The sequence below is a fragment of the Pinus tabuliformis genome, chromosome 6 (assembly GCF_031772625.1).
Source record: "Pinus tabuliformis cultivar Carrire ecotype Pingquan chromosome 6, CPIR1, whole genome shotgun sequence".
Taxonomy (NCBI): Eukaryota; Viridiplantae; Streptophyta; class Pinopsida; order Pinales; family Pinaceae; genus Pinus; species Pinus tabuliformis.
In genome coordinates this window covers 1,065,662,295-1,065,674,676 of record NC_142292.1, presented here as the reverse complement: position 1 = coordinate 1,065,674,676, position 12,382 = coordinate 1,065,662,295, and positions in this window count along the sequence as shown.

Sequence of the window (12,382 nt, the reverse complement as noted above, 5' to 3'; positions counted from 1 at the left end):
GTTATATTATAATATATATTAATATATCATGATATATATTAACTCTATATATATATCTAGGGAAGAACAAAGACATAAAGTGACAGTGGTGGAGAGATAGAGCGAGTGACAAGGGAGAGATGGAGATAAAATGAAAAAGAAATACATAGAGAGAAGAGTGGAGAGAGAGATAGAGATGGGAGAGATGGAGAAAGAGTGTGTATGTTTTGCGGGTGATTGTGCCGAGAGGCGCTCTACAACGGGTAGATCTCACATAAACATGTAAACGTAAACATAAACATTTAACATTGTAACACCCTCTGTTGCACAAACTTTTATTTTGTTTTTACCAAGTTTTACGCAGAACTTTAGAAACTTTTATTTTTGCTTAACAAAGTTGTTAAAGAATTAAGGTTGGAAAAGCCAGAACATTATGATATTTTGTTTAAAGAATTTAAACAGTTTTGTTAAGGAAACTGAATAAAAACAGTTACATAACTCCTTGGACAGTTAGAAACAGTTGCCATCTTTCTTCCCCAAAAGAAAATGAAAAGAAGCAGGAGGGTTGCTTAGATTTTTCTTCCTTGAGCTAGGCAGATGGAACCAATGGGAAAACAAGACTAAGGCAAACAGTCGAATTGGTATGCGACTTGAGACTGGACAATAGTCCTGAAGCCCAAGATACTAGGCTGTGTATGCTTAGTGACTGTCAGGAGCAGGAAGTGCTCGGTGGGGGACACTGGACGTAATTGCCAGGTCCATGGCTGGGTGGTGAGACCTTCCAGAGAAACAGAGAGTATTTATACAACTTTAAAATAATCATAAATAGATAAGTGACCAATTCTGGATTTCTTATTTAATTCTTAGAAAGGCATTATTTTCAACCAGGAACAGAAAATCATTATGATAGCTAAAACTTTAAGCATATTTTGATGTATTAAGAACGGAAAGGTAGTAAGTAGATTTTATCTTTTATTAAGATTATGTTCACTTCGTTGAAATAACGAAATGATATAATCTATTCAATAGCTGATAGAAATATAGTAACTCTGTTAATTTCATTCTAAGCTTGAATTGTTTATTTCTAGGAACAATAAGATAAATAACACATTACTGTCTCAAGCAATTACACATAAAACATTTTCAAAATGCCTGTAGGCTAATTTCCTCTCCTAGGAATTCTGAAATTTCAGCAATAGAAATAAATATAAGAATGATAAGAAACAACAACCATTTGAGAATAAAATACAAATCAATGTGAATGCAATGCTGGAACCCTTATCGCTACCATTAAAATAACATAGGAGTTCATTCCATATATGAAGGGCGACAGTCAGTGCGAAACTATTGGACTTCGCTTCCATTTAAACATCAACAAATTACTATATATATATATATATATATATATATATATATATATATATATATATATATATATATATATATATAGGACAAAGTAGTTAAGGTCTGTTCCGGATTTCAGTCGAATCCTTGAGGATGGACCGAGAACCGACCGACCTTCGTATCAACAGAATCTCAAAGAAAACCTTAAACTATAACTTCCAATAAATCAAGAAAAATAGCCAAGTATAATATTACAAATATAAACCTTTCGAGTCATAATTGATAAATACACAATGAATACATTATGCAGTCGGGTTGAATACGCAGAATGATTTTAAAATCAAATAACCAAACTGTATATCGAGGTAACCTCGTATGGAAATCTAATAACTGCTTATACGACAAAGGATTGACCGATCTTCACTCAAGGCCAGCAAACCCACTCTCAGCTAAAGGAGCAAACACTTAGGTACTTTCAATATAGACAAAACTGAAGTATTTTTCCCTTTTCTCAATGTCGTTGAAGGGTTTCATGACACCAACCTGAAAGCATCGAGGACGAGTACTCTGTTAGGGGATCTTCCATAGATACGCTTCAAGAAAGCTGCTGGATAAAGGATGTACCTGCGAGAACAAAACAAAAGATTAAACCCTCGATATTCATGACCCATTTTTAAAGGGAAATCTAATTTATGACCAAACGTTTCACGTTACCTCCTTACCTAAGAAAGAGTCGCTCCAGGCAAGGTAGAGCCGAAGGCCTGTAGTATCAAGCGATAGTTAAAACACCTCTACAAGAATAAGCAAGAGAAATAGCGGGGTTTCCAAACGTGAGACTGAAACCTTACCTCGGAGGGAAGACATTCCTCGCACATTGCGGTCTGGCTGGAAGGGACGAGGCAACAACTAAAGCAGCACCTGCAACATGGTAACCTCAATGATCATCGTTTAAAGTGAAGGAATTAAACTGAAAGTAGAGCAAGGGCAGAGAACCATTACCAACTCACCGGTGTGCTCGCCAGGGAACAGCGGAATGTGGAGGCCCGATGCCGTCGCAATATCTGCCATGAACCCTGAAAGTATACACAGAACCGCCATGGTTTCTCCTCTGAGATTGACAAAGTTGCAGAACCCACACTCACGAAATACCACGCGCAAATGAAACATGAGCGCATTGACAACCAGATGAGAGGTTAGGGTTAGCAGGGAGCACTTAACTGTCGGATCCATCCATTATGGATCTCACGGTGGAAGAGCCTTAAGCGTTAATGCTCTGACCCTCTAGCAGTAGGCCGAACTATCCGCATTGAAGTCGATGATCAAGTGGCAGCGCCTCATCTCAGTGAGTTGTCTGGGTGGTGTAAATGCCATAGTTTCCGAGCAAGTGCATGGCGGGGCAGAGCCAACGGCTCTTGTGGATTTACCAGACAACCATATATTGGCATTTTATTAAACCTTTCAAATCACATTTAATCCCTTTGTAATTATATGCATGAGACCTTACATTTAAATGATTTTCCAAAGATTAGGATAGGGTTATTTTAGTAACAGTTTAATAGGTATCAGTTACAAAGGTAAATGTTTTTTTTATAATACATATATTACAACATTGACGTGTTACAAATATGTAATATTTCACATTTAACATTTATCATTTTTAATCTAATCTCAGGCCTATTTAAAAATCAATCTAATTATTATTATGTATAAACAGAATATACATTTAAAATATAGAGGTTTGCCAACACTCAAAAAGAGGTATGATAAATAAATAAAAATATAAATAAACTAGAGGTATGGTAAATAAATAAAACCTCTTTTTATACTTACTCGTGAGGTATGGTAAATAGGTAAAATATCTTTTCATATTTACTCTATAAAGCTCTTTATATTTACGAAAACTCAAAAAAGAGGTTTTATTTAGGTGAAGCCTGTTAGTGTCAGTCTTTGAAACTTTCCATCAGTGATCAAACATGCTTTTACAAAGTGGTCTTAGGGTGTCAAAGTCAAATTTTGTCATTTTAGTGAGTCTTCAAGTAAAATTTGGTCACTAGGTATTAGGTATAGGATTTGTTTTCACTCCTTTTGAAGTTTTCCAAGTGTCGGTCCATGTCACCATTCGGCTAAGTGTGCCATCATTCAAAAAGTTGTCGTCTTTCAGTTTCCAATGGGTCATTTTACACCTTGTTTGTGCTTTAGTTGTGCTTAGGTAAGGCACATTTCCCTCTCCTAGGGTTTTTGTTTCTGAGCAAGAAAAAATGAATTTGGAAAAAGTGAGAGAGGTTTTTGTCCACAATAGGCCAAGGAAGAAAAACCTCCTTCACTTTTTACACAGGTGTCATGGTTTTAGAGAAATGTCAAAAATACAGTTGCCTCAGGAGAGTTAATGCACCTCTAGAGTGACCTTGGGAAAATCAAGATTTCTCCTAGCCTGGTTGGCCAAATGACTTGCTTTATGAGTCAAATGATAACTAGACACAAATATATTTCCAATGAGCTATCATGAGCTCAATTTGGAGTTGAGGAAGACCTTCAAAAGTTGACTGCAACAACACTTTGCGTTTTGGCAGCCTCATTCTGCACGTTTTGACCAGTCTTGGGAGATTGGACATTTGAAAAGGCAAATGAACTCCAAATTGGAAAATTAAAGATGTTCTGGAAAGTAGACTCGATAAGATTTCCAACAAGCTATCACACGCCCAATTTGGACACTGGGAAGGCCTCCAAAACTGGGTCTGAAGCGGCATTGCGCATAGGATAAATTTTGCAACATAGGAATTTGGCCATGGCACTGCACTTTTGATTGAGACACTTTTTGAAAGAATGGCTTGCATATTCAAATTCAGCATGATGAGAACATAAATCCCTAAAATTTTCAGCAATTTTGGAGCAAATCTTGGTCACCTAAAGGTCAAAAAACCATCAAAAATGCCCTCTCTGCCTCTTTTTGGACACACACGAAGCAGTCTTGGGAGATTCCACTTTCGAGGGGGCAAATGACCTCCAAATGAAAAAATTCAAGATGTGCCAGAAACTAGATTGGAATATGTTTCCAACGAGCTATCTTGGGCTCAATTTGGTCAAGGGGAAGGCCTCAAAAACTGGGTCTGAAGCGATGCTGCGCATAGGATAAATTTTGTGAGTTTTGCTCAAAAATCAAAATTTCGCCTAGTTTTTCAACAAGTTTACTTTTTCTTTCATCTTGGATGAATTTGTGATTGTAAATGATGCTATGCTATGTAAATGTAATTGCAAAATGACCTTAGAGGGTAGATTCATCATTTTGAGGTGGTTGAGGGGTAAATGAATCAGTTTCCATGGTTATAGAGGCAAGTTGTTCCACTACCTATATTCTTGTTCCTAGTTTAGATATGGTTGAAACAACCCCTTATCTCTTGGATTTGACCCCTGATGGCTAGCATAGGTGGTTTTCATGTCTATATTATGTTTTTCCTTCTTCATTTATAAAGGTTGGACTCTCTTGGATGCTCTGAGCTAAATTGTACATCTCTACAGCAATTTGGCAAGGAAATAAACTAAGATTTGCAACTATTTTGTGGGATTCTTGTGGTAATGTGTTTTTGCATTGTTTCTCCTTCTATCATTATTTTTCCTCATGTGTTATGTGTGCCAAAATCTAATTTATTCTTCTAAACTAAATGAATCAAGATAGATAGGTATAATACATTGGTTACAGTGCTTTGCCTTGGGAATGCATTTAGTTTTTGATGTTTTCAGCTGTTTGAAGAGGACTCATGATCTTTGCATGCCCTCCTCAACTCCTCCTCAGTCTTAGACCTATCATATCACTCAATTCCAAGTGCTTAAACACCTACCTACCTTGCCCCACAGAACACCCTACATTCCTAACTTGATTTCCCGGACCCAAAGTTGTCTGCTCCATTTGATCCAGCAACAAAACCATCAAAATCAATCAAAAACCCTAGAGCTACCATACCTAGCCTAAAATCCATATTTGCAGTCATCTCGACTAAGATTGACAAGGAGAGAGCCCTCTGCTGACCTAGTAGGGGTAGCTACCAGGTTAAGCTTGGTTTGCGGTTATCCTAAGATTACCTCCCTTCATCTTGAGGTCAATCTAGGCTCTAACAAAGCCTATGGGCCAAATACCATTTTTAAACCATTGACCAAATACTATATTTATAAAAGAGGTATGGAAAATAAATAAATATAAAAGAGGTGTAAAGAGGTATGCTAAATAAATAAAAATATATCAAATAAGATTAGAAATCAACATCTAAACTCCTAGATGAACCTAGATCAAAAATACCACGGGCCAAATTATTATTAATACCATGCAAAATAACATTATTAACCATAATATTATTATTATTAAATATAATATTCGTATTGATATATTATAATATTAATACTATTAAATTTAATAACTTTGGATTAAAACAATATTAAATTTGTTATATTATAATATATATTAATATATCATGATATATATTAACTCTAGATATATATGGGAGAGAAGAACAAAGACCTAGAGTGAAAGAGGTGGAGAGATAGGGGTAGTGACAAGGGAGAGATGGAGATAAACTAAATGTGTGTGTGTGTGTGAGAGAGAGAGAGAGAGAGAGAGAGGTAGAGAAGGGTAAGAGAGGGAGAGGGAGACACAAGGATGGAGATGGGAGAGAGAGAAGGAGATAGTGAGAGAATTGGAGGGTGGAGAGAGAGAGAGAGAGACAGGGGAAGAGAGAGGAATTGAGAGAGAAGAGGAGAGAGGGAGGGATAAAGATATGGAGTTGGAGGGGGAGAGAGGGAGAGAAGAAGAAAGACATAGAGAGTAAGAAGTGGAGAGAGAGAGGGAATGACAAGGGAGAGAGTGTGTGTGTGTGTATGTTTAGGGGTGAGATAAAGAGACAAAGAAGGAGAGATGGAGAGAAGGGGGGAGAGAAGGAGAGGGAGGGATATAGTAACATAGTTGGAGAGGGAGAGAGAGGAATGATGAGAGATAGGACTTGAAAGAGAGGAGGTAAGTGATGGGGAAAGAGAGAGAGAGAGAGAGAGAGATGGGTGAGGAGAGAGGGAGGTAGGAGAGAAAGAGAGAGAGAGGAAGGACGAGAGAGGACTTGAGAGAGAGGAGGAGAGAGGGAGCGAAAGAGGAGGAGAGAGGGAGGGATAGATAGATGGAGTTGGAGGGGGAGAGAGGGAGGGAAAAAGAAAGACATAGAGAGTGAGAAGTGGAGAGAGAGAGGGAGTGATAAGGGAGATATGGAGAGAGAGTGTGTATGTTTGGGGGTGAGATAAAGAGACAAATAAGGAGAGATATACAGAAGGGGTAAGAGAAGGAGAGAAAGAGGGATATAGTAACAGAGTTGGAGGGTGAAGAGAAAGGGAGAGAAAGGGAGAGAGATGAAGGAAAAGAGAGGATGTGAGAGAGTGGAGAGAGGTAGTGAAAGATAGATGAAGTTGGAGGGGGAGAGAGAGGGAGGTAAGAAGAAAAACGTAGAGATAGAAAGGTGGAGAGGGAGAGAGAGGGAGTGATAAGGAATATGGAGAGAGAGGGAGAGGGGACGACAGGAGGAAAGAGAGAGAAGTGAGGGAGAGGGATAGAAGGGGGAGAGAGAGAGAGGGAGAGGAGGAGGGAGGGATAGATAGATATATTGGAGAAAGAGAGTGTATGTTTTGGGAGTGATATAGAGACAAAGGGAGATAGAGATCTTTAAGGAAGGTGAAAAGAGGGAAGAAGACAGAGATGGAGAGAGGGAGGGAGGGACAAAGAGATTGATAAATATGGAGTGAGTTGTGTGTTTGGGGGGGAGATAGAGAGACAAAGAAGGAGATATGGAGGGAGATATAGATATAGATGGAGGGGGGAGAGAGGGAAGAAGATTTCTTGCACTAGATGCATTAATTTCAGTGTAGATGGTGATTTCTAATCCTATTTGATTGCTTGCACTAGATGCATTGATTTTAGTGTAGATGTTGATTTCTAATGATATTTGATTGCTTGCACTAGATGCATTGGTTTCAATGTAGATGATTTCTAATCCTACCTTATTGCTTGCACTAAATGCATAGATTTCAGTGTAGATGGTGATTTCTAATCCTATTTGATTGCTCGCACTAGATGCATTGATTTCAATGTAGATGTTGATTTCTAGTTATATTTGATTGCTTGTGTTGGATGCATTGATTTCAATGTAAATGATTTATAATCCTATTTGATTGCCTGCCTAGAAAGGGTTGTTGGGTGGGACATGGCCGACTTTGGAGTTGTTTTATGAAATGCACTGGGCTGGTGTGAAGCCCAGTGAGTCCACCTTTTCCCATGTCCTCAATATATGTGCAATTTATATGCTTTAGAAAATGGGAAGCAAGTCCATGCTCTAATAATCAAAACTGGTTTTGAATCGTTTATTTTCGTGGAGGATGCCTTCTTGAGTATGTATGCCAAGTGCAAAAGCATTGATGATTCCTGCCAAAATTTGATAGAATGGCTGATCGAAATGCTATCTCATGGACTGAAATGCTTGCAACCTATACTCAAAATGGGAGACTGGAAGATGCACACCAACTGTTTCTTCAGATGCCTGAATGAAATGTGATATCATGGACTGTTATCATTGCGGGATATGTCCAGGACAACAATGGTGAGGAGGCCTTATGATTATTCCACTTCATAGGACAAACGGGCACAAAGCCAAATCATTTCACCTACGATAGTGTAATCACAACATGTGTTAGCCTTGGGGTCCATGACATAGGGCAACAAGTTCATGCTTCCATTGTTAAGAGTGGTTGGGAATCATATATTTCTGTTGGTAGTGCCATTATTGATATGTATTTTAAATGCAAAAGCCTAGAAGATGCACATCAAATGTTCTTGAAAAGGGGAGAACAAAATGTGATCTCGAGTAATGCAATGATTGGAGGGTATCTCTCGCTTGGGAGAGTAGAATATGAATCCCTAGTGTTCCATCGAATGTCTGAAAGAAACGTTGTCTCAGGCAATATGATGATTGCAGGGTATGGTAATAATGCTAGAGTTGAGGATGCACACAACGTGTTTGAGAATATGCTGGAAAGCTAGAATTTATTCTAATGGTAGAGTTGAGGATGCACTCATGTCGCCAAAAAGCTAGAATTTATCATAACATAGGTTTTGGATAGAAGATTTACAAACCCTTTTCCATGTCTGCTGGATCTGGCTTGGGAAATTCATTTACAGACAATATGATAAATAAAGAGACCATCGTCGAGCTATAATCGAACAATGGATATTTATGGGAAATGCAAGATTGGCACTCCTATTGGTTGGATATCAAGAGGAGATTGAAGCAACTATGGCCTTTGTATTTGGAAATACCTTTGTTGGTAGCAGTATGAAAGTTGCGAAAGAGGTCATTTAATAGTTGTAAACCTTCCCAGAAATGCGCCAAAGAGGGAGACAAATATTAACACCAGCTTTCAGACTAGGTTTGGAATATCATGGGCACACTGTGGGGATTGCAGAGTTTGACCATAATGGCCTTGATGAGGAGATTTTCTTTACACTATGTGTTTAGTTAAGTGCGCATGAGAAGCCAGAAGAATTTAATTATTTGCTTATGGTGCACACACATGTCACCACAAAGCTAGAATTTATCCTAACATGTCTATGGGAATGCTCTTGCTGGTAGGTACACAAATTTGAAGGCGTTGTTTCCTCAAATGACATGTTAGAGGAAATGTTGTTTTTAACTCTAAGAGATCAGGAAAATATGGCACAGATTTGGCATATAAGAAACAAAGATGAATCCCACGCACAACTCATGAGAGAATTGTGTTCCCACAGGACAATCATCATCCTGCCATATGTTTGATAAAATAGATTCATTGATAGTTGACTTGGTCGTAGTAATGGTTCTAACAAAAACATTTTACATCTATCTTTAGGAGAGTGCTTTATGGTGGTTGAAAGTACTCTACCTCATTTTCTACATGGTTTAGATGTTTTTGTTGGCATGGCAATTTTTCTTTGTGGAATTTATGGAATGCTCTCTGTTTGCAATATTCCTAGAAATAAGATGCTTTGACCAATGCCTAGCTATATTCCTATAAATAAGATGCTTTGACCAATGCCTAGCTATCGTCAAAGTGTACAGGCAATGGAGACGTTCAATGAAGGAGAAGTTGCAGTTGTATTATTACCATATAGGCATTGTACTCTTTGTAGTATTGGTTCAAAGAAATCAAAGAAGTGCCCAATTTGTAGGATTCCCATCATGGAGCGTATGAGTATTTATGATTAGCAAGGATCTCATAAATACTCAGCATCCCATATTTACAAATGCCCTGAAATATTTTGTCTCCTCCACCTATTTTTGGTTGGATTTTTATGATGGACATAATTTAAAGTAATTCAACGAGTTGTTCCATTTTAGTCGTTTGAGGCAACTATACAATTTGTTACGAAGTCAACTTGAGTTATAGATTTATTTTGAAGTCAATTTGTCTTGGTTTAGCATTAATTAATTATTTTTTATAAAGACTTTTAAAATTGTGTAATGTAATTCCATGATTCTTTCTAAATCGGCGGAACCATGGGGAAGCATTTAGACTATGATGAAATGCAGCCAATGCGTTGGTCAAAATCCACAAGTTTAGTTGATTGCCGTAAATCAACATCCCATATTTCAAGTCAAGGCATTTGTAAATAGATGGAAAGTTATTTCAAGGTAGAATATCAGTCATGAAATCAGGTTTTGCTTTTAACAGTTTCATAGTCAGTTCTAGTTTCAAATATAGTGGGCAGAGCACCCCTATTTTTGGCACAACTAGGGGTTATATTTTGATTCGTGAAAGATTAGATTTTATGTATAGAGACAGACATATGAAAATGCTTCTTTAGGTTATATTTTGATGTGACATGTTTAGATTTTACATTTGGTATTATTTTAGTGAATTTCATTTTTGTGTATTTGTTTTATTTTTGTTATTCCATTATTTAAAATTAGAGAATCTAAATTTTATGGATATTTTATATTTTATTATTATAAAAACAGAATTTAAATTTGTTTACATAATTCTAATTAAATTTAGCATCAAATTACAGTATATTGGTCGTTAATTAAGGTATTTAAGTGTTGTCTGATTGTAGATGTTAGGCAACCTCTCAAGTGCGGTGGAGACGTTGAAATTTATTGCTTGGGATCTTGTAATTAATCAATTTTCCTACTAAATCAATATTTAAAAATAAAGATTGGATTGCGTCTATGGTTAGATTACGTGGGATTTTTTTTCGCTCGCTGTTCCACGACTCTTACTGAAATGTTTTTCCTTGTTGCTCTTTCGTGGTTTGCGCTGCATATTTTCTACCATGAAGATTAACCTAAAGTGAAACTACACACATGGAAAGTTTTATACTTTGTATTTTTATACGTCAAATTTTCCAATCCCCAAACAATTTTTTTACATCATGCTTACAATTTCTGCGAACCGTTTCTAGTTTGGTTTTTAAACTAGTTATAGAGGAGGGTTTAGGTTAGATAATCAAACACAGTTGGTAGGATTTAATTAAAAAAAAGTTACATCATGCTCATGGTTTATGGTTCCCATAATACGCTTCTTATTTTGTTTTTAAACTATTAATGGATGAGGGCTTAGATTAGATAATAAAACATATAGTTTGGTAGAATTTCATAAATGAGGATTATATATATAATATTTTTTCATTAAAAATGATTCTTTTTTATTTGGACATTATGGGGTTTTATAGGAGTCCCTTGGTTTGTTTTGTATGATATTTATTTTTTTATAGTCAAAATATCTCATATTTGTATATATTACATAATTTTTTTTTAAAATTCTTTTTAAACATAAATTGAGATACTTTTGTAAGTGTTATTCAAGATATTGAAGTGATTAATTAAATGTCAGTGAAAATGTTGAAATGGTTAATTAAATCAAAAGCAATGAGAAAATTTTGCATTAAAAAATAATAAGAAATGAAAAATAGTGAAAGTAATAATAAAAATAATAAATTGATTTATTTCAATTTGTTATAATATAATTTTATTTATTTTAATAAAATTATAAATAACTTATAAAAGAACCACAATAATAATTCATATTAATCATTATAATTATTAATATTTCAAAGTTTCAAATTTAAATGTTATTAACATATAATTGAAAATAAGAATATTTTATATATAAAAATATACTATTAAGTCATTCTATGATGTGAAGGTTATGGGTTCGAAACTTTGTGGGCAAAAATCCAGTCATGTTAAGGGATGGTGTGGCCTATGCCGGGTGCAATCCCCAGGTGATTGACCATTAGGTAAGGAAGCAAGTAATTCCTAAGTCCCAACATCCCACTTCTCACCCTTCACCTTCCCACCCTGGGGCCACCTACTCCTTGAGCCTAATCATAGAGCAAGCCACAATCCCAATTATCCATAAAATTTTATTGATATTTGTTTTTATAAAAATAAAATTTAAATTTTTTGACATAATTCTAATTAAATTTTGAATCAAATTACATAAAAAAATAAGATATTTGAGTGTTGTCTATCTTATATCTAAACACATTCCAAGTCTAATTGTAGATCTCAGGCACCCTCTTTGTCTTTGTCAATGTATGTTAAAGGGTTTGTTAATGAATAAAGGTGGAGGGTTGTGTTCATCGTGTCATTTTATGATTGAAAATGAGGTGTGTAACTTTGAACATTTGATTATTAAGGAATGTAAGGGTAATGTGTGTATGTTATTAATTCTCATTCCATTTCTTAGTCAATGTAGTGTGTAATTTTCAGGGTTTGACAAAGAGATGATTGAATAACATGCATACATTATTAAATTATTTTCTTTCATTATTAGTTGGTAATGAAAGTGTTCCATCAATTTGACAACTCTGGTTAGGGTTTAGTGCATGCAGGCGTAAGCTCTAATACGAATGGTGCTCAAAGGAGGAGCGAGCGGAGCTCCCTCCTATCAAAATGTGGTTACTGACAAAGGAAAAGGCTTCAAAGTGGAGGTCAGATATGCGACAAAAGGTGCAAGTGGGGAAGGTGGAGTAGGTGCAGTTTCCCTAAGCGAAAAG